Source organism: Cryptomeria japonica, chromosome 11 (genome assembly GCF_030272615.1).
Source record: "Cryptomeria japonica chromosome 11, Sugi_1.0, whole genome shotgun sequence".
In the NCBI taxonomy this organism is placed as follows: domain Eukaryota; kingdom Viridiplantae; phylum Streptophyta; class Pinopsida; order Cupressales; family Cupressaceae; genus Cryptomeria; species Cryptomeria japonica.
The window spans coordinates 156,349,769-156,376,049 of NC_081415.1; the positions used below are offsets into that span (position 1 = coordinate 156,349,769).

Sequence of the window (26,281 nt, forward strand, 5' to 3'; positions counted from 1 at the left end):
TTGAGTCCTTAATCTTCAAGCATTTTCGCATCTAGGATATGTACCTTCGTAGTAGTGTCCTTGGTCTTTGATGCATTGAATACCATTATTACCCTAGAAGATCGCACTAATTTCAATTGAGTTGTTATCTTATGGCAAAATTGAAGTTGGTTGAGTCTTGCCAAATCTCATTCATGCTAAGTCATTCATAGGGTTAGGCTAGATTAGACTTCCTTAAACCCTGTCCTTTTTCCATTTTTTCTGAAAGTTCCTTTTAGTTTAGTAAAATCTTCGACCTTTGGAATCCGTAAGACGCCTTGGAGGAAACAGCAAATCACATCATACCACTAAAAAAGCTTGTCCACACGTGGAGACCCCACTAAAAGAACCTTGGAGTCCATCTAACTGATCCTTTTCGCAGATCTTCAGCAGTTAGAGACTATTTTCTCAAGAGAGGATAAGATGCCTGTCGGTATTTTATTCTGTGTATGATTGTGTACAAAATACACGTCAACACTCCTTCAACCTACGGTTATAGGCCCAGACACTTTCACTTTTCCCTTGCTTAGTACTATAGATTTCAGCCACAATCTCATTATCATCCCTCAGGAGTTTGAATTCCTCCTAGAAGGCCCTCTTCAAAGCATTCCAACCTATTTTGTGTTGGACATCAAGGTCCGTATACCATTCAATCGCGATCCCCCGAAGAGTGGTTGGGAACGCTTTCAACCAATAATCTTGGTCATCTTGGCCATTTGCTTCCCATATGGTTACACAAGTTTTGCAATGTCGTACGGGGTCCTCTGACCTATCTCCCATGAATCTTGGAAGCTTTTGTATCTCTGGAGTGTTCTAGTTGTGTGCCATTGCTTTTACCTGGAAGGTACTCTGTCCCACCTGGGAGGTGTTATGTGTTGCCTAGAAGGTACCGTATACGTTCGACCAGATTGGACCATTCGGCTCTGTACACGAGCTTTCTATGCGTCCCCCTCCGTCCTCCGCACCATGGTCACCCTCACTCCTATAGTCCCTCCTTCCTAGGGTTTTGGCTCCGACCCTCCTATTTTTGACTGTTCCACGAGACAAGTTCCCAATTCTATACAGATTATTTTCAAATAGTTAGGTGACCTCATCCTCCAGGTCCCGTACGACCTCTTCGTCATAGTCGGATTGCTCCGACGGGTTGCTCTCAAACTGAGTTCCGGTTTCTTCACTCGACGTCGAGTGAGCGGCCTGGTCGGCGAGATCTTCCTCCGCTACATCCGGCAGTGGTAGGTTGCTCGCAACCTCTACCAATTGGTTCCACGTACACAGTTTCTGCCTCTCCTGACTACAGCTCCGACTCTTGCTCTGCCTTTCCGAACTCTTCAAGCCTTCAGCAATCTCCCTGAGCGGACGTCTCCATTTGTTTTGTTCTCTGATACGTAGGGATCTTCGTACTGACCCCTCGCCCACCTCTCCATTGGTATCAGTACGTCGTCGGTATTTGTTGGGAAGTAGGGGCATTAATTGCCAGGGGTATGGCGTCTTCTTGTATCTCTCTCTTCCTCTTCCCTATGGCTTCATTCTTCGTACTGCTGCAGGATTTGTTGTCAACAACATTCAAGGCTGGTTTCTTCCCTTCGGTCCTGAAGTTCAATTAAATTCCATGCCAACAACCTTGGAAGGCTCCCGAGAAGGTCAAATACAGTTGTGCTGACCGTGAGTTCGCCACGTATCGTGCCTTCAAGAACGGCTCTCTCCTAAGCCTCCCTTTGCACGTACTACATGACCGACACCTCCCACAGGTCTACCAAGTCCTCCGTTAATTGACCCTCTCGTGCTTCCATCTGGGTCACCTCTTTGTGTGCATCACTAACAGTAACGATCAACTGTTGATCGAATGGTCGGCCCATTAGTGCCTACCGCCTACCACCTGCCGCCATATTGATCTCTGGAATTCAAATCGGCAACGGCACCAAACATGTTTGGTCCTTCAAGTGTTAGTTTGAATTGCACAATACAGAAATAATACACAGACAATATTCATTAAGTAACTAATAGAACATCACAAAATCATATAGGCCAAAGAGATATGTCTTTATTGCACTCTGTAATGGATACACAATCAACAACACCTCTTCTCGATACAATGCCAAACTATACATTACTCAGTCGGTTACTGGAATGCCAACTGCCGAAACTACCAACTACCTTCGGAAAAGTACCCATTACATGCCACATTATGCTAACAACTAAGGTTTTAGTTAATGACAACATAATTGTCATCTACGACTCTACAGTGTTGGTGTACATTTTATCATTCACCGAAAATTAGAATAAAACTGCCCAAAGACACTCTACCCTCTCTTGAACAAAATCACTACATGTGCTAAGATTGTGTGAAGATCACACGGCAACTCCAAGGTTTATATATGCGAACAAGCGGCTTTATGTTGGATAGCTTCCTTGGTGATGTTTGCTGAAATACAAGGGGGACTTACGCTCAACTGATATCATTCACGAGTTAAGGCTTAGACGGATTTGACTATAAATGCTATCTTTTTTTCTTTTTTTTGGAATTTTCAATTTTGGATCTTAAAGAAACTGAAAAGGGGAAAGGTTTAGAAGTTCTATGCTACTCCTAAGAAATCGAAGAGATGGTGTTGACCAAGGAAAAATAAATGATACTTTGGTTCGCCAAATTAAACAACTCAACAAAGTAGGTGCAATCTTCAAAGGTTTGTGCTTGTAATTTTCATATCCAAGGTAAATACCATCAATTTGAACAATATCTACTTAGATTGAAGTTAAGCATCCACACTAAACAAGCTCAGACTAACTTCGCATGATAAATAGAAATCATCTACTTATCAAAAGTATGAGCACATGGGTTTTACCTTTGACCAACACTTATCAAATCTTGTATCTCACTTAACAACATTAATCATATTCTAGTCTACTTGTTAAAGAAAATGTAAACCATGCAAACCACTTAAACAATATATGTTCCCAAGCCCATAAGCACATAAGAAACTCTATTATCAAAGCAATTTCTTGCAACAATTTAACAAAAAACCTCACACTCTCCAAATGAGAGGAGGAAGTCTTATATAGGCACCAGAAAAGAAATGAACGACCAAGATCAAACAGTGATCAAGGGCCCTGTTGATGTGTATTTTGTACACGACCAAACACGGAATAAAATACCTAAAGATACCTTATCCTCTCTTGAATAAAGTTCCCGACTGCTGAAGATCTCGTTGAAGGATCAATCAAAGTAACTCCAACGTTCTGTTATGTAGGATCTCTACGTGTGGATAAGCTCTTCGCGGTATGATGTGATTTTGCTGGAATCACAAGGGGACTTGTACTCAATGACCTAAACGTCTGATTTGCTGGAATCACAAATCCTATTAACTAACTGGAAGAGAAACAAATGACAAAAGATGCAGGGTTCAGGATGTCTACTCTACTACCTAGAATGCGAGAAAATGGATGAATGACTAGGTGGAGTCCTACTGGGCTGGGTCTCACCTCAGGTTGAACAATTCAACACCAACTTAGTGCAATCTTCTAAGGGATGCTTCCAATATGTTCAAATCATACACCATCTGACAATGATCACCATTCAAGATAATGCATGAACAATAGACGTGTAACGACTTAAGATTAAGCTCATTTTATGCCAGTTGACCACGCAGGGCGCACTTACCATCAGTAAGAGGCTAGTGGTATGGACTAGACAGATTCCACACAGGTGCATTCAACAATTTTCTTCACTCAATTTAATCATCTATCATCAAAAATGAAGATTCAACAAGAGACCATGCACAAGAAACAACATATTCCACCATATCTTCAATGAAAAGAAGTCTTTACAATTAAGGCAACAATGTCTTGCCTTCCCTTCTTAATCTACTCTAATTGCGATTCTACTATTCTGGCCTCTATTACTAACTATTAACTATTAGCTATTATTGACTAACTATTCTCTGACTATTGACTAACTATTAGCCTTTACAAATGAAGAGCTAGAGCTTATATAGTGCCCTCAATACAATTCAATGGCTCAGATCAACTTGAGATCAATGGCCGAGATTTTACAATGAAAACCCTAATTAAGGTTTGTTACAACAAACTTAATTCTAACCAATGAAATAATTGCATTATTTGGACACATGTCTTCTCTGGAATATTCGACCAATGGATAGCCGGGGTAGGTACATCGAAGTTAGTGCCATCTCTTGATGAATCAGGTACATTGAATCTGGACATGCTGAGGTGGACCAATCCGAATGGAGGACTGATGACTGGGATGCCACCTTGTCAAACACTTGGTTGATGCCAATTTGGTGATGCCTTCCTTCAAATGTTGGACTAGAGGAGATCGTCCTTGTCCTGACTTGATCTTCTTTGATGTGGGTTTGCCAAGTAGTTGATCCTCCGGCTTTGGGGGTCGTCATTTGATGCCTACACAAAAGATTAAAGTTGGTCTTTGAGTATAATATCTTATAGCATAGGATCTAAGACTTTCAAGGGAACATATTAGACATTAATTTGAAAATGACAAAATAAATTCAAGAATTCTAAATTTTCAAATTAATTATGAATAGAAATTAGATTTTTCAAGACTTAGACTTTAAAAGATTGCTATGAAATCAAAACAAGTCTTGAATAAGAACTTCAAAAAGGATTCTTCATACCTTCTCCTTTGAAAACCTAACTATGAACCTTGAAAAATGAAGAAAGAAGATCAGATTTTGCTGGATAAGGATTGAATTGTGGTCTTCCTTTGGATGAATTACGCCTCAATTAGCCTTCAAAAAGCTTCGCCTTCCACTAGCTTCTCAAAATCTGGAAATTCGCCTTCAAACACCTTCCAAAATCTGGAAATTATCCTCCAACTTGCTCAATTTTGCACCTCCAAATATGCTCTTCAAGTTCGCATGAGAGATAATGAAAGAATGATTTGAATATGCTACAATACACCTCCCTTATATAGGGTGCTCACCTTGATTTCCCTCAAGGCCGACTTGGCAAATAGGGAATAAAATAAAATAAAACTCCTCTCAAAAGATGGCCGACTTGTTTGTAAAGGCACAATAATGATTTTTGAGCGCTTAAGCATAATTTTTTAATTTTTAAATTAATTCCAAAGCTCAAAGGTGGATTTTTTCAATTATTTCAAGGCCTAGAAATTAATTAATTAAATTGCAAATGCCTTAATTCATGTGAACTTGATTTAGACTCCCCAAATGTCTTGAATTTGGCTAATTTAGTGAAAATTGAGGAATATCAAGGTTTGATCAAGGCTTAATGAAGGCTCTTTGCTTCTTAGGCACTAAAATATCCAAAGTGATGAAGGCCTAAATTATTTCAAGACTTGTTTGAATTCTCATCTAGGCTAGTTTGCTTCATGAATCAGAATCTTCACAACCTAGGTTTGCCATCACAATTTTGCATTTTGCCTTCAACTTAGCCTAAACAAGGTGAATAATAGGTGTTTTCAAGAATTTCACCCTAGACCCTTTGGAAGGGTCAGGAGCGATTTTTCAAATTAGGTCCTAAATACCTTGTTTTTCGACTCCAAAATCTCCCGGAAGGCGAGCTTATGTTTGTTTTGACCTAATCAAAGTCTTGCATTTCAAAGTTTTATCATTTCACATGAGGAAATTAGGTCAAAATGTAAATTTCGCCCTGGACCCTTTGGAAGGGTCAAGAGCGATTTTTGCTTATTAGGTCAAAATTCACCTTAGTTTGATCGTTGACCTCCTCCAAGGCAATCTCCAAGGTTCATTTATCTCCATTACTGGGTTAGCTCATCAAAACTTTGAAGAAAATATTGCATTTTTGGGAATTTCGCTCTGGAACCTTTGGAAGGGTCAGGAGCAAAATTCTCTCCTGAGCTCAAAATTCTCATTTTGCGAAGGTCTAGATTTCTTCAAGGCATTCCAAATGGCATCTTTTACTGTAGCCTAGGCCTAGTTTCATTTGAATTTTGGAGGAAAAGGGGACTGATGTTTTTCGCCCTGGACCCTTTGGAAGGGTCAGGAGCGATTTTCCTTGCTTAGGCTTACTCTTCCATCATTCTGTCTTCAATCCACCTCCCAAGGCTAGGCAATGGTCTTCTTCATTCACTCAATCCAAGCTTGGTTTGTTCCTACAAGGCAAAATAGGGGATTTTGAAATTTTCGCCCTAGACCCTTTGGAAGGGTCAAGAGCGAAAATCCTTCTCTAACCTAGAATCATCATTTTTTGGAACAAACATCCACTCAAAGGTGGTCTCAAGGGCAATTTCCAGCTTGGTTTAGCCTTGTCTTAGCACAAACTTGAAAGGAATGCACTGGTTTTGGATTTTTCGCTCTAGACCCTTTGGAAGGGTCAGGAGCGATTTTTAGGTTTTAGAGCAATTCCTTCATCCTTTCATCTTCAAATCATTTCCAAGGCATGGAACATCATGCCTCACTCCCATCCAAGTCATGAATTGAAAAATCTTGTCTTAAATTTGCAAGAAAAAGGGAGAATTTGGAAATTTCGCTCTGGACCCTTTAGAAGGGTCAGGAGCGAATTTCCCTCTTGGCTTCAAAATTTTCATTCTTAGCAATCCAATTCCACTTCAAGGCAATTCAAAAGTCCTCTCAAACCCATGTCTAAGCTTGGTCTAGTCCAATCTTTGGAAGAAAAGATAGGTTTTAGGATTTTGCGCCCTGGACCCTTTGGAAGGGTTAGGAGTGAAAACCTCTCTTAGGCTCAATTCCTTCATCCTTTCAACCTCAATCATCTTCAAAAGGCAAAAACACACTTCCTCACACCCATTCAAGCCATAAAAACCAAAAAATTGTTTTGACCTTGCAAAGAAAATAGGTGTTTTTAGGAATTTCGCTCTAGACCCTTTGGAAAGGTCAGGAGCGAAATTCTCAATCTTGACCAAAATCCTTCATTTTTCACCTTGAAACCTCTTTGCCAAGTGGGATTTCATCTTTCATTGTGCTAGGAATAGAATTTTATGTCCAAGAAAGGCTAAAAAATGTGTTTATAAGGAATTTCGCTCTAGACCCTTTGGAAGGGTCAAGAGCGAAAATTAGGTTTTAAGCAAAATCCCTCATTCTTCAAAGTTGAAACTTCTTCAGGAGGCAAAAACAAGCTATTCTTGTTTCATTCATGCCAAAGACTTGACCATCTTCACTGCATAATAAGAGCATTTGGGAATTTCGCTCTGGACCCTTTGGAAGGGTCAGGAGCGAAATTCACCATTTTGTCCAAAATTCTTCATTTTTACATGCTTCCAAATCCACAAAGGAATCAAATAAAGTCCAATCTTCATTCCAAGAGACCCTGCACATCAAAACTTGGCCAAAGTTAGGAAGAAACAAGCTCTAATAAGATTTTGGCTCTGGACCCTCTGGAAGGGTCAGGAGCAAAATTTTCATTCCAGGCCAAATTGCTCAGTTTTCAAGTTTCAAACCACCTCACAAGGCAAAAACATACCCATTCATCTCCCATCAAGCCAACGCCTAGCCAAAATAAGGAGGAAAACAAGAGTTATAAAGATTTTCGCTTTGGACCCTTTGGAAGGGTCAGGAGCGAAATTCCTAATCTTGGCCAGGATCCTGACTTCATTTTCACATTTCTTCATTCAAACAAGCATTTTTTACCGTCATTCAAGCCTAGGAATGCGTTAGTTCTAGGTTTTGGTCAAAGTAGAATGTCCTATGGAGAATTTCGCTCTGGACCCTTTGGAAGGGTCAGGAGCGAAATTTGACTTTTTGAACTCTCCGTCAGGATCATTTTATGGAATATAACATTTAAGTATAAGTGAATGTCACTTATACTTTAAGTTATATTCCATATATACTTTCAGGATGTTTGAGAGTGGTTTCGGACCTCCAGGAGTTATATTGCAAAATCTAGTTTATGGAGGATTCATCAGTTTTCCAGACTTAGTCCAATTTCAGGATCAGGACATTCCAGACTTAGCCAAATTTCAGGGCATTTGAAGATCAGGATGACATTTCAGACTTCATCACACACCAACTCGACCTAGCTCGGACCTTCAAGAATGATATCCACTCACAAAGCAAGACACAATTAGCAACGAGAGCAAAACCAGGCCCTAAGGAAGACTAAGGAAGACTCTCAAAGAAACCCTAATTCTGGGGCCCTATGGACTCACCCTAGCTCAACCAAAGCCTACCATCCTATTGATCCCCTGGCGACACTCAAAATGCAAAGGCTAACAGACAAACCCTAAAAACCTAGAAAGCAAACCCCAAAAAGCAAAAAAAAGGGGTCCCCATTTGCAATGGGGTGATGTGTGAATACGTCACAACAGGCCCATATCAAAGTATCAAAACCCTAATTAGGGTTTCCTAAACCTAACAAGCTCGAGCAAATAAAAACAAGACAAGTGTCACTGGATGCAACTTTTGAGGAGGATGCGCCCACTTTCCTTTTTTGAGGTGGCATATTCGATGAACTTAGACACAAGAGGACGGACCTCTTCCATGGTGACATGTGGCAAGCTGCCAATTTTGTAGTCGGCCATATCCAACTCATCAGTACATGTGGCCAAAGCAGCTTCCCAATAAGCAACTTGTGCTAGAAAATTTTCATCAAAGAACAAGAAGTTCGAAACCTTAGCCAAACTTTGCCTGAGAATCGCTCTTGTGGAATTGAAGAAGTTCTCCTGGATTTTGACCTTCAAATTCTCTACATGCATATCTTTCTCTCGTACAACATCCTGCTTAAGCACCTCAGCTGCCACAAGGAAGATTTTATCTTGAATACCTCAGATGACCTTTTCTACTTCAGCGCACTTGGCCTCTATCTTCTTCAAGGATTCAACTCTGGTGGTCAAGGTGAAATACCAAGTATTGAAGTCATAAACATCACCAACCTAAATTACTCCTCCATCAACCAAATCTTGTTTGGGAAGCCCTCTCATCGCCCTCAAGCATGGAATTATTCTGTTGTGGATGCTCTGAAGATCCTCCCAAGCCTCGGACATATCCTGGATTCTACATAGAAAAGAAGATGCGGATTCATACGCCGACATCAGGTTCTCAACAAGTATGGCAGCCTACTCTGTTGTGTTTGAGATCCATCCCTTATCCTCTCCGAAAGTAATTTTCATATCTTCATAGTCTTTTACACACTCATGTGGAAGGGCTAAGGATGGAGCAACTGCTACCACCTCCTAAGCAATGGCATTCATCAAGTGCTAAACGTATCTCCTCCACTGTTCATTTTCAGCTTTCAACTTTTTCTTCTTCACAATCTCCTTATTCAGTCTCTCCTTAATGGTTTTGACATAATCGTCAAATTCCTGAACTTCTTGTACTTTAGGAGTTCGGCCCAAGTCAATGGTAATCACTTCATACTCTTCAAGAGTAATATCCTCCTGAGCCTTGTCAACCTTTGGAACTACCACCTAAATGGACCTAAATCCTGCATTACTTCTCTGAATTAAGGAAAACTTCTTAGCTGGTTTTTTTTCTACCGTCTTGTTCAATCCAGCCAAAAGTCTTGTTGTATTTACATAGGTACCTTGGCCTTTATCCTATCCCTCAACCAATCAAGAATGGTTGATTGCTTCGTACCATCATCATCAAGATCATCCTCGATTCCCTTGAGCACTAAAATCATGCCGTCTGAAAACTCTCCTGCAGGCTCAGTGTTCTCCAGCTCTACAAATTCAGGGCGAAGTGGTTCCAAACTCTACTCTTCAAAGACAAGAGAAGGAATTCCTATCTCATTCTCTAGTTCTTGTTCATCCACCGAAGGCCTGTTTGGAGTTGTGGATGAGGCGCTAATGGTAGACTGAGTCTGATTTGGCTTATCCCGTTTGTTTACAATCTCCTCATCAGCAACCTTCTCCCTCTTGCCTTGGCTGAACTCCCAGTTGTTTCTTTTCTTTTCCTTGAACCCACACTTTCAGGACCCTTAGGATTATTGGACATCTCACCATGATTTGAAGAAAAAGATTCGTCAGCTCCCATCAAATCATACATGAGGGACACATTCCTTACCTTGAGCTCATTGGTTTTTGGGGCATCCCACCACTTGGAATATTCAATCACTGGCCTCATCAGATCCCCTATGTTAGCCCTTTCAGAATCTAACCAATCAATTGGGGAAAGAGGCTCATCCCTTAAATTTGCATAATGTGGCTACTCGTATTCATCATCCTCCTCAATCTGATTAGCCACCCGGAAAACTTCAGATGACCAAATCAAACTAAGTGGAATTTTGGACCATATCCTTTTTCTTACTTCAAAAGTGTCCGCAGCATTGGCCCAATAGTCCTCAAGATCAAGCCCGTGTTCATATTTTTTTATTCCGTTTACGAATCCCATATGGTGGAAGGGATCAAAGTAGGCCCTCGACTGAAATTGGATAAATGGGTACCACTGAATTTCTTTATCTGCATGTGTTGCAGCCTAAGTAGATGGGCAATATTCTAATATTTTCCAAACACTGAGAGGAAAGGAAACTCGTGTCTTCTGTTTAACCCTCTGAACACTCATAAAAATTTTAAGTTGCCTTAGGACTTCTAGCAAAACCATCCTATTAGTAGGATAAATAGGGAGTCTATAAGGACAACCAGCGAATCCTTGAATTCGTAAATATGTGAATCTAGGATATTGGATATACCAATATCCAAATCGGCTGATCAGCGCCTTGGATTCCTATGATAATCTTTGGTGTGTGCCTCCCTATAGAGTCCTTGTGATGTACATGAGAAAGGCGTCATTAACCCTTTTGAATGGATACTTCTCCTCTAAGTGTAATTGCAAGCAACAATCATACACGCTGAATTGATTCTCTTTGTTTCCCACCATTTCTCTACAAACCAAGCCCCTGTATCTACAAGTTCTTGCTAGTGAATAAATAAGGTAAGAGCTCATGTAGAATGATCTTGTTTTCTCCAAATTCATAAGCTGATCATCAAGACAATCACCAAGATAATCACTCATTATCCTCGAACAATTTATCATTTTAACACCAGCGGTAATCTCATGGATGAAATAATACATCCAGGGCTCAAAAGGTGCACCTTGCTGGCTGCCCATGACTCTATTCAATAACACAATGAGGTCTCCATAATCCTCTTTGAAATATGGCCTAAGGAGCCTCTTAGGCATCTTGTCGGAATACTGCCTTAGTTTTTTCAATGGTTGATATTTGCTTCATAATCCTCGGTATTGTCTTCATACATTTTAGTTGTCTCCTCTTTGGTTTTATAAACAGCTCCATGATATTCAAGGATACCAAAAGCCTCTCTTATGGCAACCTCTCCCAAATTTGCGAGCACTCTCCCATCTAGAGCCACAATTTCTCTTTCCAAGGAATTATAATGCTTGGAGCATTTGACAACTAGTTCATTGCACTGAACTGCTGGAAGAAATCCAACTGCCTGCACTATTCCGTTCCTCATCATCCTATGTGCTATTGGGGTATGTAGTTGTCCATTTTGTCCGTGCATCCTCTTTTTGAATTCTCTGAGGTTGATATGCCCAAGGTTGGTATCACCAACCTTCTTCCATTTTGAGTTCATTTTTTATTCAAGTGGAGAATCCTTATCTACTTGGAATTTAATTTGCGTCCTTTTTGATGATCCTACCTCCGTTGTCATCCGCACCCTGTGAAATGAAAGAAAATAAGTTAGAACTCTCGTTTTTTAGCGTGAAATTTGAAGTTTTGATGGCTAAGTGGGCTCTGATTTTTCCAATTTCTCAACACCTTTAGCTTTCAAGAAGCTGCAAACACTTAGAAATTTGGTAAAATCAGAAAAAAACTGAGAAACCCAATCTGATTTGAAGATTGTGGGACTGAATTTGGTTCTTAATTAATCTGAAAATGAATAACTTAGTCCCAAAATTCGTGAAATGAATGTCAAAATTAGACTGAAAAAATGACTAAGTTGTGAAAACCAAATCCATTTTCCATGAAAACTCCATCAAAAATTTGAAAAGCAAATTGAAAACTCAACAAATCTGCCTTGAATACCCGTCACCTTCAGAATTTAGATAAGAATGCTTGATCTGAAAATCTTCACTTCTTCCTCTTGCAAATGCCTTGGAAAATTCCTTGAAGCATTCTTGGAGCTCTGAGAAATGCTTTAGAAAACCTGAAATATTCCTCTCTTCAAATATTTTGCTCTCCAAACTCGAACAGTTGAAATGAATGAATGATTCAATATAAGTAAAAACCCTTGAAGAGTTCAAATTCTGCAATTTAGAAACCCAATCAGCCTTTCCAAATTCGAACTTGATATGTTTCTTGATCGAACTCATTAATTCAGTAAATAATCTTGTTTCTTTATTGATTTTAGTCCTATAAGAAAGTTTCCATTTTAGTTTGAGCTCAGTTTAGTCCTTTAAGAAATTTCTAATTCCATTTTTCAGTTAACTTCCTGAATCGAACTTCATTTTGAACTCAAACTTTCCTAAAACCAGTTTGATGGAATCTTTTATTCTCCAAATCGTATTTCATGAAAATCTTTCTTAATGCAGGCAAATTTTGATAGTTTCCTTTCTAATTCAAAATCAGACTTAGCAACATTCCTTCCTCTTTCCCAAATCGGAGTTTGAATGACACTTTCCCAGCTGAGGTGGACTTTAGGAAATCTTTTCCTTCATGAGCTAGCAGACTTCATCAAAAAAATTCCTCACCTTGGCGGAGTTCAAAAAATATTTTCCCACATGCTGGGCGGACTTCATGAAAAGTTTTCCCAGCAACTTGGACTTCACCACCTTCTATCTTAGCCAAGTCAGACTTAGCCACATTATTTCCTAGCTGTGGCGGACTCGGGCAAACTTTTTCCTCACTGTCAGTGGACTTTGTAAATTTTCTTCCTCAATGCTGGCAGACTTTAGAAAAACCTTTCCCTCTCAAGATCGGACTGCATATAACCCTTTCCAAGTTGGCAAATCGAATTCTCTTAAGCTGGGCAGAGTTTAGGAAAATTTCCTCACTTGGGCGGACTTGATGGATTTCATTCATCATGCCAATCGGAGTTCAGGAAAACTTTTCCAAAATCAGATTTCATGAAAATCTTTCTTCATTGTGATCATACTTCACCAAAATCTTGCCTCTTATCTTGAAATTTGAAAATTATTTTCTCATATTGTCTTTGAATCCCTTCAAATCTCCACAAATTTAGGAGGTTGATGCTTTTGTGAGCCAAACTTGAATTTTGATGAGATTTTCAACCCGGAGACACAAAACTTTATGATCTTGAGCAAATCAACCAAGCCCTAGATCCCACCTTCCAAAAATAGAAAAAAGCAAGACACCCTAAAAAGTAGGAAAAACTTTCTAAAAATAGCCATTCTAGGGATCGTGCTCAAAGTGCCAAAAACAAAACTTCCTCAAAAATAGGAAAAAGCAAACTTTCCAAAAATGGAAAGTTGTCCAAATTGACTCAAATCGATTGCACTCTTCGTCCCTCGGGCCCTCTAAGCACATTGATGGTGTCAAGACACCATTCTGACCATGATTTCCTTAACTGACTTATGACCCTTCAAGACTTAAACTGCTCAAGAATGACAAACTTGGTGCCATGAAATTGCAATGCTCTGACAAAACCCTAAAAAGCAAAAGCAAGGAGGAGGGCGCCCATTTGCAATGGGGTGATGTGTGAAAAGGTCACAACACAAAGGAATTTAAATACGTATTATCTCTCCAATACACATCTTAAAACTCAGGGCATGATGCTTGTGGATAAGGGTCAATGCAAGGTATTATTTCATTAGCAAGTAATCTCAGTCTTAGATGTTGATGAGGCACTCCTTGCAATTCACAAATGAATTCAACTCACTTTTAGAATGTATAAAAAACGTCTGGGGGGCATCCCAGATATGTTATCTTGCATAGCTGATCTGAATTTTGCACACATCACAGGGATATTCAGTAAGATCTTTGGAACGTTTGTAGAAGTTACTTAACTGATCAACTAAAGCTGTTTCAAAGGGGTGAGTGGTCACTCATCATGGAAAGATAAATAGAGGTCAAGAGAAGAATAAAAGGGAGTAAATTGTGAGAACTTCAATGAGAGCTTAATAAACTAGTCAAGCAACATTCTAATTAGTGAAGTGAGAAAAAGACCATTTGGGCCATTTTGAAAAACAAATCCCTTAACATAGCACATCAGATCAATACTATCAACTTATTTGAGGCCAGCTGTAATGTCCCCTACTAGGATTTGGTCTAATTAAACCATAATTAATCTACTTTCAAGTGCTTACGACTTAAACTAACTTGATCAAGAGTCAAGGCTATCTTAACATGAAAACAAATCTGAGACATTATTTCTTTAGTCGATCAAGTACTAGATAATTTAATCTTATTCCGATTCATTTATAAATCATTTACATTTATTAAATTACCAGTTTTATGAATTATTATATATTATTATAGAGTCATTACTAAAAGATACTACATTAATTATATTTATTGTATTAATATTTGTTATTATATCAGTATCCATATTTATAACCCTTATATTATTCCTTATTGTGATTTGAGTATATATATCTATATATATATATATATATATATATATATATAAATAAAATAATGTTACCAATAATTTATATATTTGCTAATAACCTATTTTTAACACTGCCACTGCAAAACATTATTAGTTATGAATATATTTAGTGGCTGGGAATGGCAGACAGATCTGATGCATGTCAGACATGGTCTGCCACTGTCATGAAACTATGTGTTACTATAATACATATTTTAAACTATGTTAATATTATTGTTAAAATTATGTTAAAGACATTATCGAGCTTCATATACTAAGCATGCATATTAAGCACATCAACATGCATACCACTAGGAACAAGGATGTTCTGCCTGTAACTAGATAACAGTTCTGATCTGAATTGATCGATAATAATTTCATTTTAATGAGCACAGATTATATATCTCCATCCCTTCCCGATACACTATCTTCCCTCTCTAAATACCTATTGAATAGTTGCAATGTCAAGTAATATCTTTTCAATGGAATGGTTTTCTCTAACAGCCACGTCCTCCTCTAAATATTATTAGTTAATTTACTTAATATCATTTCCCTTAAACATACTTCTTCGTAAATATTTGTTATAGTCTAATCATAACCATAAGTTATTAATTGTTGAACATGTCTTACGTGTCTTAATTGATATTTGTTTGATAACATAATCCTATTTAAACTTATTTAATTGGAATTTGCTTAATGATATATATAATGTCGATGTCTTCCGGATAATTGCTGGATGATATTGGTGTTGATCGCTGATTTTCAACATTTCTTTGATGACACCTGAGTTGTTAATAATAGGGAGACCATATAGTTAAATTCTTTGTCAGTAATTATTTGATGTGTTTTGTTGTTTGTCTTAGCACTTCCTTGGAGACTATGGATCGATATAGGACAAGAAGGATTGCTAGATCTTTCATACCATCCATCTAGTACTTCTCAAACTTAATGGAGGACTAATACTAAATAACACCAATATCGTTTTCGCCACTCATTGCTAGATTAGCACCAAAATATGCATCGCTACCTTCGATATCATAGTTATCTTTTTTTCATATTCATGCTTCCCTTCTAGACATAATCCTTAACATACTGTAGTCTCTTTCCTTACGACTTGTCTCTTCAATAATGGAAGAAATATAGAACATTAAGATGTAATATTATAAGATAAAACTATAAAGTTTAATAATAAATATTAATAAATATATTAATTAAAAAAATAATAATATTTAATCATTACAAATAATCTTTGGTTTCATAATTATCATATTAATTACTAATAATCACTTTATTTAAGATATATATAACGATCAAGGAGGGGATATGACAGTCTTATTATAATATTAATATTATTTTTATATTAATGAATAATTAATATTACTAATAATATTATTAATTACATAATAAATGATAATTTATTATTATGATGAAGAATCACAAAATCTATTATTGATTACATCACCAGGATGTGGGGTTATGACAACCCTCTCACTTTAGAGGAAAATCGTGAAGTCTCATAAATGAGACGATTTACCCATATTATTAAATGTTAATTAATAAATGTTTTAATTATCGTATTTATTTAATCACGATAATCCAATGTCCAAAGAGGGGTTATGACACCAGCAGGAACCTTGAATACCAAAGTAGAATTCAGAAAACCAAATTGCATGAAAAGAAGCCTTCATACAAGGCAATATATATTCATTGAATCTCAAATAGACAACTGTTTCATACACTACAATATATCTTGAACAGCATGGGAAAAGAAGCTGTTGATATAACCTTACTTACTACAATTCTTTCAAACTTAAGGACCTTAACAGCTAATCCCAGGTCTCAGTAAAATCTTTATTGCTACATTTGTGGAATAGAATCACCGAAAAGTGATTATAGACTTAACTTTAAGAATAGGAAAAAAGGTCAAAGTTAGGATACTGAGATGGATCACACAAACACAAAGGAACACACTAACAAGCCATAGAATCTAGGGAAAGGGTTACTGATTGAAAAGAAGCGCCTTGTCGAGGAGGATCCCTTGATATGTATGCACTCCTCATCAACTCCACAATATAAATTGTTTGTAGAGAGGCAAACTGAAAATATGGGAATGCTCCACAAAGTTGTTGTATGTCCTATCTAGTAGAAACACAAAGTTGGAGGTTAGGGGTGTGTTGATGTGTTTTTTATGCACATGCGAACACAGAATAAAATACCAAGGTATCTTATCCTCTTTTGAACAAAGTCTCTCATATGCTATGCTTCGCGATCAAATGAGACAACTCCAAGGTTAAGAAATGTCAAGCCTTGACTTGTAGATAAGTTCAATGGTTTGATGTGATAATGTTGGAATCACAAGGGGACTTACGTTGTACATGAATGCTCAATCTTATCATGGATTAGGATAGTTATGCCGATAACTTAGGATTTGGTAATGAAGCTCCGGACTTAATTCTTACTAAAAAATGGGCAAAAGGAATAGGGTTCAGGAAATCTATTCTAAGCCTAAGAATGTAGGAAATGATGAATAAATCTAGTGGAATCAAACTAGGCAAGGTCTCACAAATAGGTAATGACACAAGCTTAGTGCAATCGTCTAAGGTATACTCAAGGATTTTCAGACTATCGCCATCTAACATTGACACCATCCAAGTTGATGCTTTTCAACGGACGCGTAATAGTTGAAGTTAAGCTTACTCAAATTTCCAGTTGACCACACAAGGCGCACTTACCAGCGGCAAGAGGCTAGTGGTATGGATTAAGGATTCCACACAAATATATTCAACAAATCTTTCACTCAATCTAACAAACATGAAAATAAATTTTAATCTAAGATTCTAATCTAACTTGGAGGAATTGAGAACCATGAATGCAAAGACAACATTTGAAGAGCAAAATCACCAACAATTGAACAATGATTATGATTCAAATAGTTGCAGCATATACCAAAAATTCTACAAAAACTCTCTTACATTATCTCTTGTGAGAAAAGCTTTGCCTTCTAGCATATCTTCTTTCTTTGGCACATTTGCCGTCTTTACTAATTCTTCTTTGTTGGGCATATTAGATGAATCTTGAACTACATTTATGCTTGCTTGAGGAACATTTGTACCTCTCTAAATGTTGGAACTGGTTTGAGTTGTTGCTCTCCCGACAGTATTCTCATTTAGTCCATTCATTAATGTATCTTTGATATTAGGTACCTTCATTAGTTCAAACAATGGTAGGCTTACCTTGACTTTCTTGAATTCTTCTAACACACACAGACTCAGCCGCTTCAACTCCTCTCCTGGAGGGGGAATGTTCTTCTGTCTATATTCAGGTGAATCTTGTGGATAGCTTGGTGTATTGCTAGCACTTGGATTTGGTGGCGTAGCAAAATTGTTCAGAGGAACGGAAGTAGTTAAAGGCTCTTGATTCCTCTGATTCCTCTGATAAACTCTTGGTCCAGTGTTTCCTGACGATTGATGAAACACTTCTTTAATTCCTTCAACTAAAACACTATTATTCAATGGTGAGAAATAGTAGTCTGGATCTTCAATAGGTCCATTGGCTGAAGCAGGTGGGAACTGAGAATTAGGCGGAACCATAGGTCCATTCACCGATTCTGGAGGAAATCTCCCACCGTGTTCGCACACTAAACTTTCTTCATAAACTGGAGGAAACTTGAAATCCTCAATGATTAATGCTTGGTCATATCTTGTAGTGGGGCCAATTTCATATCCCGTTAGAGTACTTTCTAATGCTTCATTATTTCGCACTTCCTGTTGGAAAATATCAGCATCAACCTTGAATTCGGGACAATGCAATTTTGAATGTTGACTAGTGTTGTGTAATCTGCACGAATTTGATAAGGCAGCCTCCGCAAGGAAGACTATGTCAGCCAGTCGACTTTCCGAAGCTGGCGGATTGTCAAGAGGTGATGACACATTTCCATTGTTGGGCGCAATATTCTACGTTCTCTTCTAATAGTTCTGATTATTGCCACGATATCCTTGGTTATTCTGATTGTTGCTCTGATAATTCTGATTGTTACTTTGGTAACCTTGATTGTTATTTTGATTACCACCTTGATAATTTCTATGCATACTGTAGAGCCAATTGTTCTGGTTCCTCAAATGAGTAACCTTTGTAGTAATTTCTTTACTTGGTCTATTAATTCTTTCATTTCTTCTTTCTCCTCTTGTGTCCTCGTGGATGTCACGGCATTTTGCAGGTACACTGGATGCGTCTGCGAAGCTTGAGAAATGGGTGCTCCAGGATGGAGCACCAACTGATTTGATGGCTAAGCATTATCATGTTGTGAGCAGCTGAACTGCGGATCCTATCAATTCAAAGTTGCAAGGAGTTTTCGTGCTCAACATTCTTTGCAATCATTCGAAGATTATGTCCCGGAATGGTATTGCTTGAGGAAGAACTTATTCAAGGTGAACAAAGAGATATCATTTCACAATTCAACACTCTTGCTTGGAGGAACCAAAGTAGTCACGCTGAATTCAGACAAGTGAGAAAAGTGATAGACAAAGAAGAGCGGTTGGGAAACTTGCCTCTAATTATCATTGTTCCTGGAACAGTTGATCGTGAGAACCAGTCTACCAATCAGCCTAGAAGAAATTGAACCAGTTGAAGATTTCAAGTTAGTATGAGATACCATGGTGTTGCTTGATCCTGATAGAAAGAACGAGTTTGAATTGGACGAACTTGAGTTCAAGCAACCGAACCTGGGAAATCAAAGAAAGATTATATCCAGTTTGAACAACTTTGCCTGGGAAGTAAAAACAAGTGCACCACAATACATCGAAGTTTCTTCCCAAACTCCCTCCAAATACTGGATTCTGGATGTGAGCCCTGTTGTCCTATCATATGCATGGACAAACTGAGTAAGGAAATCATTTGCCTGCTTTCTTGTATTCTCAATCCACTTTTCCACCTTTGAGAGTGTACCTCCTGCTGCCTCATAGTGTGAATGCATTCCATGGTCAACTGCAATAGGGGAAATAAGGGTGGGATTTTCACGCCTTATCCCTACAATATAATCTCTAAGTCTGATATTCTCTTCTCCGTACCTTTCTTTCTCCGCAATCTCTTTGTCTAACCTTGCATCGATTGCCTTGAGGTTTTCACCAACCTTTTGAAATTCTTGCTTTCTGGATGTACGACCAAGGGCAACTGAAGTGATCTGGAAATCCATAGGAGTATACCTTAGACGATTGCACTAAGCTTGTGTCAATAACTGTTTGTGAGACCTTGCCTAGTTTGATTCCACTAGATTTGTTCACCATTTCCTACATTCTTAGGCTTAGAATAGATTTTTTGAACCCTATTCCTTTTGCCCATTTTTTTGGAAGAATTAAGTCAGGAGTTTCATTGCCAAATCCTAGGTTATCAGCATACCTATCCTGATCCATGATAAGATTGAGCATTCATGTACAACATAAGTCCCCTTGTGATTCCAGCATTATCACATCAAACTACTGAACTTATCCACAAGTCAAGACCTGACATTTCGTAACCTTGGAATTGTCTCATTTGATCACGAAGCATAGCATATGAGAGACTTTGTTCAAGAGAGGATAAGATACATTGGTATTTTATTATGTGTTTGCATGTGCATAAAACACACATCAACAGGGTGAAAGTTGGTAGGCAAGCAGAGGGAATCCAGTCTTAATGTTTCTCAGTGTCTTCATATTCAGATAATGATTTCCCACCTTGCATGCATCACCATATCTATCTCCTTGCACACTGATTCTATATTATTGAGAGATAGGTCAAAAAAGAATCTTTGAGGATGAATTTTACTTTGGTTAATAGGGTGATATATAACCCATCAAAGTCCGCTGACATATCCTTGCATTTTTCAAGCTCTATTCTCATTCCTACCATGAACATATCCACCTCCACTTCCAAAGAGACTTGATCTTTGATGAATCTCCATCCTAAAGGATTATTGGGAGACATCCAACCAATATATAATAGGCCACATGGACAAGGTATGAGGTATCCTTCATCATAGCATTCATTTTGATCCTATATTCTTCAGCAGCCTTGCTCTTTTCTCTTGAAGATCTTAAAGTTCCTACTCATAGTAATTGCATCAAATCACAAGGGTAATCCAGCTTTATTGACCTCATTGCTAGTAGCCTGCATTAGGAAACCTAGAAATTGCTCGCCATGCACAAGAAAACCTTTACAGTAGTTGACCACAACCTTCGGCTCTTCTAATGTGTCGAGGGTCATTTGATGGTAAATGTTTACCGAAACAAAACAGCCTCTAAATTCTACAATTGACTTTTTGAACTTCTCCAACTTTTGACTCTAATGATTTGTTGACGTGTATTTTGTACACTATCAAACACAGAATAAAATACCCAAGGGTACCTTATCCTCTCTTGAATAAAGCCTCTGAATGCTGAAGATGTCGCGAAAAGGTTCAATCGGGATGACTTCAAGGTTCTTGTATGTAGGGTCTCTACGTGTGGATAAGCTCTCTGTGGTATGATGTGATTTTGCTGGAATCACAAGGGGACTTACATTTGATGATTGAATGTCTGATCTGCTTTGAATCTTGCTGGAACACAGGCTCTTACTAGCTTAGATTTGAAAAAAAGAAAAAAGATGAGGGCGAGGAAAGGATCTAATCCTAATACTAAGAATGTAGGAGCAATGAATGATCTTTGATGAAATTCTACCTAAGTCTTGTTTTGACATCCCAGGACCATCTCCACAAGGTTAGTGCGATCTTCGAACGAAAGCCTTATGATGTTCAAATCATCACTGCAGGCATAGACACCATCAGGTTGATGCATATCAATGAAGAAGCGACAACTGAAGTTAAGCTTAAGCTGAATGATTCCAGTTGACTACACAAGGCAAGTCTGCAATCAACAAACTGCTAGTAGTATGGATATACGAATTCCACCATCAATCAAGCACATTTCTTCCACTCATCTAATAACATGAAATCAAATATGAGAAGAAAAAAGACCATGCAAATTGTCGAATCGACCCATAAATTTCACCATTTCTTCAATGAAGTTACAAGTCTTTTACAACAACATCTTGGCAACAATCTTTGCCTTCTCTCTCTACTCTATTCTAATTGCTATTCTAATCACCTTCTAAATACTCTCTATTCACTAACTCTATTCTATTACCTTCTTTACAAATGAAATGTCAGGGTTTATATAGTGCCCACAATACAATTCGATGGCTAAGATCAATTTGAGATCAATGGCCAAGATTCAATAATAAAAACCCTAATTAGGGTTTGTTACAACCATTACATAACATTTAATGCTCAACCAATGAAATAATTGTATTGCTTGGACACATGTCCTCTCTGGAAAAATCAACCAATGGATAGCTGAGGTAGGTACATCGAAGTTTGTGCCACCTTCCATGAGTTAGGTACATTGAATCTAGACATGCTGAGGTGGACCAATCCGACTGGAGAAGTGATGACTAAGATGCCACCTCGTCTGACACTTGTGACTTGGTAGATATTCAACTTGATGTTGTTGAGAAGCTAGCTTTAATTAATTCATCTGGAACTATCTGCTTCTTCAACGAACCCTTTGCTCCGACTTCTTTTGTCTCTGATGTGCAGGATGTTGATGTACCTCGCCCTAGAATGCTGGATTGGAGAAGTCGCCCTTGTTGATGTTTGATCGAAGAAGGTCATCCTTGTCGATGCTAGGCTGGAGGAGGTCATCCTTGATGAGGTTTGATCGAAGAAGGTCGTCCTTAATGAGAACCTGCTGACTTGTAGATCCTCCGGGCTTTGGAGTCGCCATCTTGATACCTACACAACATTTCACAATTAATAATATATCTTGAAGTGTAGAAATTAGGATTCAAAAGGAAGATTTAAGATTTTAATTAGGAAACTTCATGATAAATCTTGAGTTATCATTTCCTAATTAACCATGTAATTTTCAAAAACTTGAAGTTCAAAATTCAAAATCTCAACATTGGGACTAGGATGATCTCGCCATACCTCCACTCCAGAATTAATTCTAAAAAATGATGCAAAAATGAGGTGAATTTTGGCTAGGTAAAATGCAAATCGAAGTCCTCCTTTTAGCAAAATGCGCCTTCCTTTAGTCTTCTCAAGCATCAACTCCACCACCTTTAGTCTTCAACACTCAAGGAAAATTTGCTCCAAATAGGCCAGCTTTTGCACTTCCTTCCTTGCCTCTCCAAATCGCACTCGAAACAATGAGTAAATGATTTGAATAATGAAAAACACACCCCAAATATATAGAGCGCTCACCATTTCACCTCCCCATAGGCCGACTTGGCAAAATAGGCCAAAAAATAAATAAAATTAAAAAAAGGAAGAGGCCGACTTAAAATAATAAAAATGATACTTCAAGCGCTCCTTTTCAATTTTAATTTAATAAAAATTAATTTTAAATGCCTTTATAATTAAAATTTCGATTTTCTAAGGCTCAAAATTAATTTATTAAATGCCATGCGCCTTTATTAAATGCCAATTTAATTTAAATTTTTCAAATATTTTGAAGTTGATGATTTTGGCATTTCATGCGATTTGGAGGATGTCAACGTTGGGATATGGCAAAAATAAAGAATGCACATGTTAAGCGCTCTAGTCCCTTGGAGAGGGACAGGAGCACTTTTTCATTTTTAGGCTAGGATTCTCAATTTTTTGAAGTCAAACCTTTGTTCACCATGTTTTAGAGGATCCTTACCATCTTACACAACTTTGCCTTAGCATAATCTTGGAGGGAATTTGTTGTTTTCATAAAAAGTGGGACGGTCCTTGAGTGGGGGATGGGAGCACTTTTGAGTCCATTGCATGAATTCTTGATCATATTAATCTTCAATTTACCCTCAAGGGGTGGAATATCACATTTCACACCATCTTGAGCCTTGGTAATAAAAATATCATTTCAAAATGCAAGGTAAATGGTCATATTTGGAAAAAGTGGCACAGTCCTTCAGTGAGGGACGGGAGCACTTTTGCCACTTGTGGATAAAATTTGCAACTCTCGCATCTCAATTCAACTTCAAGGCATTTTAAACACTTTTTCAAACTTGCACCTTGGTCTCAATTTGTCCAAAATTGGTGAGAAAGGGAAGATAACATGTTAAGTGGCATGGTCCTTCAGTGAGGGACGGGAGCACTTTTGCAATTACAAGCTTATTTGTCCTTTGCTAGCCTTCGAAATTATCTTCAATGGATGAATCTTGCCTTCTCTCATTCATTTCAATCACGCAACTTGCCTTGCCTTTGCAAGAAATTTGTATTTTTAGAAAAGTGGGATGGTCCTTCAGTGAGGGACGGGAGCACTTTGTCTTGGTCCCTTGGTGAGGGACGGGAGCACTTTTTCATTTTTAGCATACTTTTTGCTCTTTAAACCTCTCAATTGCATCCAAGGCATAAAACATCATTCGTCTTTCCCATCCAGGTCAAGTTTTATCATAAAATATCGAACAATGAAGAGAAACTTGAAAAAGTGGCAAGATCCTTCAGTGAGGGACGGGAGCACTTTTTGTCATTTGGGTTGATTTACTCCTTTGTAGACTGCTTAAATTATATTCAATGGACAAAACATGCTTCCCTTAACCTCTTCAAATCATAAAATCACCTTAACCTTGCAAAGATAGTGCAAATTTGAAAAAAGTGGCACGGTCCTTCAATGAGGGACGGGAGCACTTTTTACCTTCTAAGCCAAATTGTCTCACTTTTCACCTCGGAATTTCTTTGCTAGGGAAGATTTCATCTTACTTCATGCTATGAATAGAAGTTAATGTCCAATAAAGGTCTAAAATTATGCATATAAAGAAAAGTGCTCTGGTCCTTCAGTGAGGGACAGGAGCACTTTTTACCTTCTAGGCAAAAACTTCATCATTTCTTTGTTTTCAATCAAGTCTGGATGCTTTATCATGTTCATTTCGTCCTTCACCATGTCTTTGATGTCTCAATTTGACCAAACAAGGCCAGGAATGGCTCCAATAAGTCTTTTCGCCTTTGTCCTTCAGTGAGGGACGGGAGCACTTTGCCTTGGTCCCTTGGAGAGGGACAGGAGCACTTTTTCCTTTAACCTTCAAAATTCACCATTTTTGTGCCTTCAAAATCTTCAAAAGTATCAAGTCATGTCCATTTATCATTCCGGAAGACGCTGCACAAAACAAAATAGAAAAGTCAGTGACAAATATGCATAAAATAACATTTGTGCTCTGGTCCCTTGGTGAGGGACGGGAGCACTTTCGTCCTTTCTGGCTAAAATATTCAAAATTTAGGTCTCTAATCATTTCACAAGGCAGAGTTAGGCCATCTTCAAGGCCAAGAATCAGTTAGCAAGCCCTCACAAAACAAGAAATTGCACTTAGAATGAAATACGCCCTGGATCTCCAGTGAAGGATAGGGGCACTTTCTCTGTTTCAGGCATCATCTTGCCTCCGAAATTTGATCAAAATTTACCTAGGCAAGAATATACAATTTCATCTTCAAAATGCTAACACTTAGACAAAATTTGAATTTTACCCCAAAAATTTCCGAGTCTAGACCTAACCTGGGACATATCTGACTTTCCAGACAGACTCACCTTACTTCAAAAATCAACCTTCGGGAGGACGCTTAATAACTTTCAAAATTTGACTGGACTCATCTTGAAAAATATCCAAAAGAAACCCCTAAGGTTTAGCCCTAACCCAGACAGACAACTCACTCATTCAAAACCCTAAAAGCAGAGAGAAGAATAGGCAAAACAAAAGCGAAAAGAGGGGGTCCCCATTTTAAATGGGGCGTTGTGTGAAAACGTCACAACATGATTGTCCAGACAAGCTTTCATGTTATCCCCCTCAAAGATAGCTCAGTCTCACTCCATGGTCATGAGAGCTCTTCTTTGGCATCGAGGTCCTCCTGCTCAAGAGCATCTTCGGTAGATTGAAGCTTGGCATTTAGCTCTTCAATAGTTTTTATATTTCATGTTCTTCCTCCACTTTGCAATGGTGTCTTCAAATAAACTACCACACTAGTCTGCAGTAGTCTTTCTCAATTGGTGGATCCTCAAGGGCTTCAACTGGGAAATTTAGATTCTTTGATCTGCAACCTCAGGTAGTGACCAACAACACATGCTTCAAATATTGCATAGCATTCAATCCATTAATTTATGTCAAAGTCTTCACGGAGCAAGATATCTTCAAATGATGTCATGATTATGGAGCCTATTGTCTCCTTGCCAGTTAACAAGTCAGGACGAAGGAGAATACTATTAGACCTGAGCAATGAAAGAAAACTTTGGACACAAGGGACTTGTGAAAAACAAGTAAAGCTTTCTGAACTGGACAAAAAGAGACCAAAACATAATTAGAAGGGTCTGCTTTTCAGACTGGGATGGAATGGGGCCAAAACTAGTAGAAAAACAACTATCCATAGGAGATTATTTGGTTATTAACAAATGGAACTTCAGCTCAGCACTCTATCATATTTACTCATATAACCCTCTAGAAAAAAAGATATTTGGAAGCTAGGTCAGTTTTCTAGTAGCGCTGATTGATGGGTAATATCTCATTGATGTTTAAGTATCCACACATCTAAGTTGCTGCTTTTTTTGTATGCCACTAGAATAGAAAAATTAAAACATTTACTTTAACTGGCCCATACATATATCTGTCAATAACTATTTCTGATAATGAACCTTTCTTGCAGAAAAGGATCTACCTCCAATTGCCTGTCATACCTAGAACTAAAATAGAATTATTAGTATTACATGTGATAATTAAGTATAACAAACTTCACATTAAAACTAAAAGTTT

At 38.1% G+C, this 26,281-nt stretch overlaps 1 protein-coding gene across 2 annotated transcripts in view; it reads right to left on the reverse strand.

Annotated features, from left to right (window-relative positions):
- The window catches only part of LOC131066093 (uncharacterized), a 78,507-nt gene that overhangs the window by 31,347 nt on the left and 20,879 nt on the right, over positions 1 to 26,281 (reverse strand). The window lies entirely within an intron of this gene.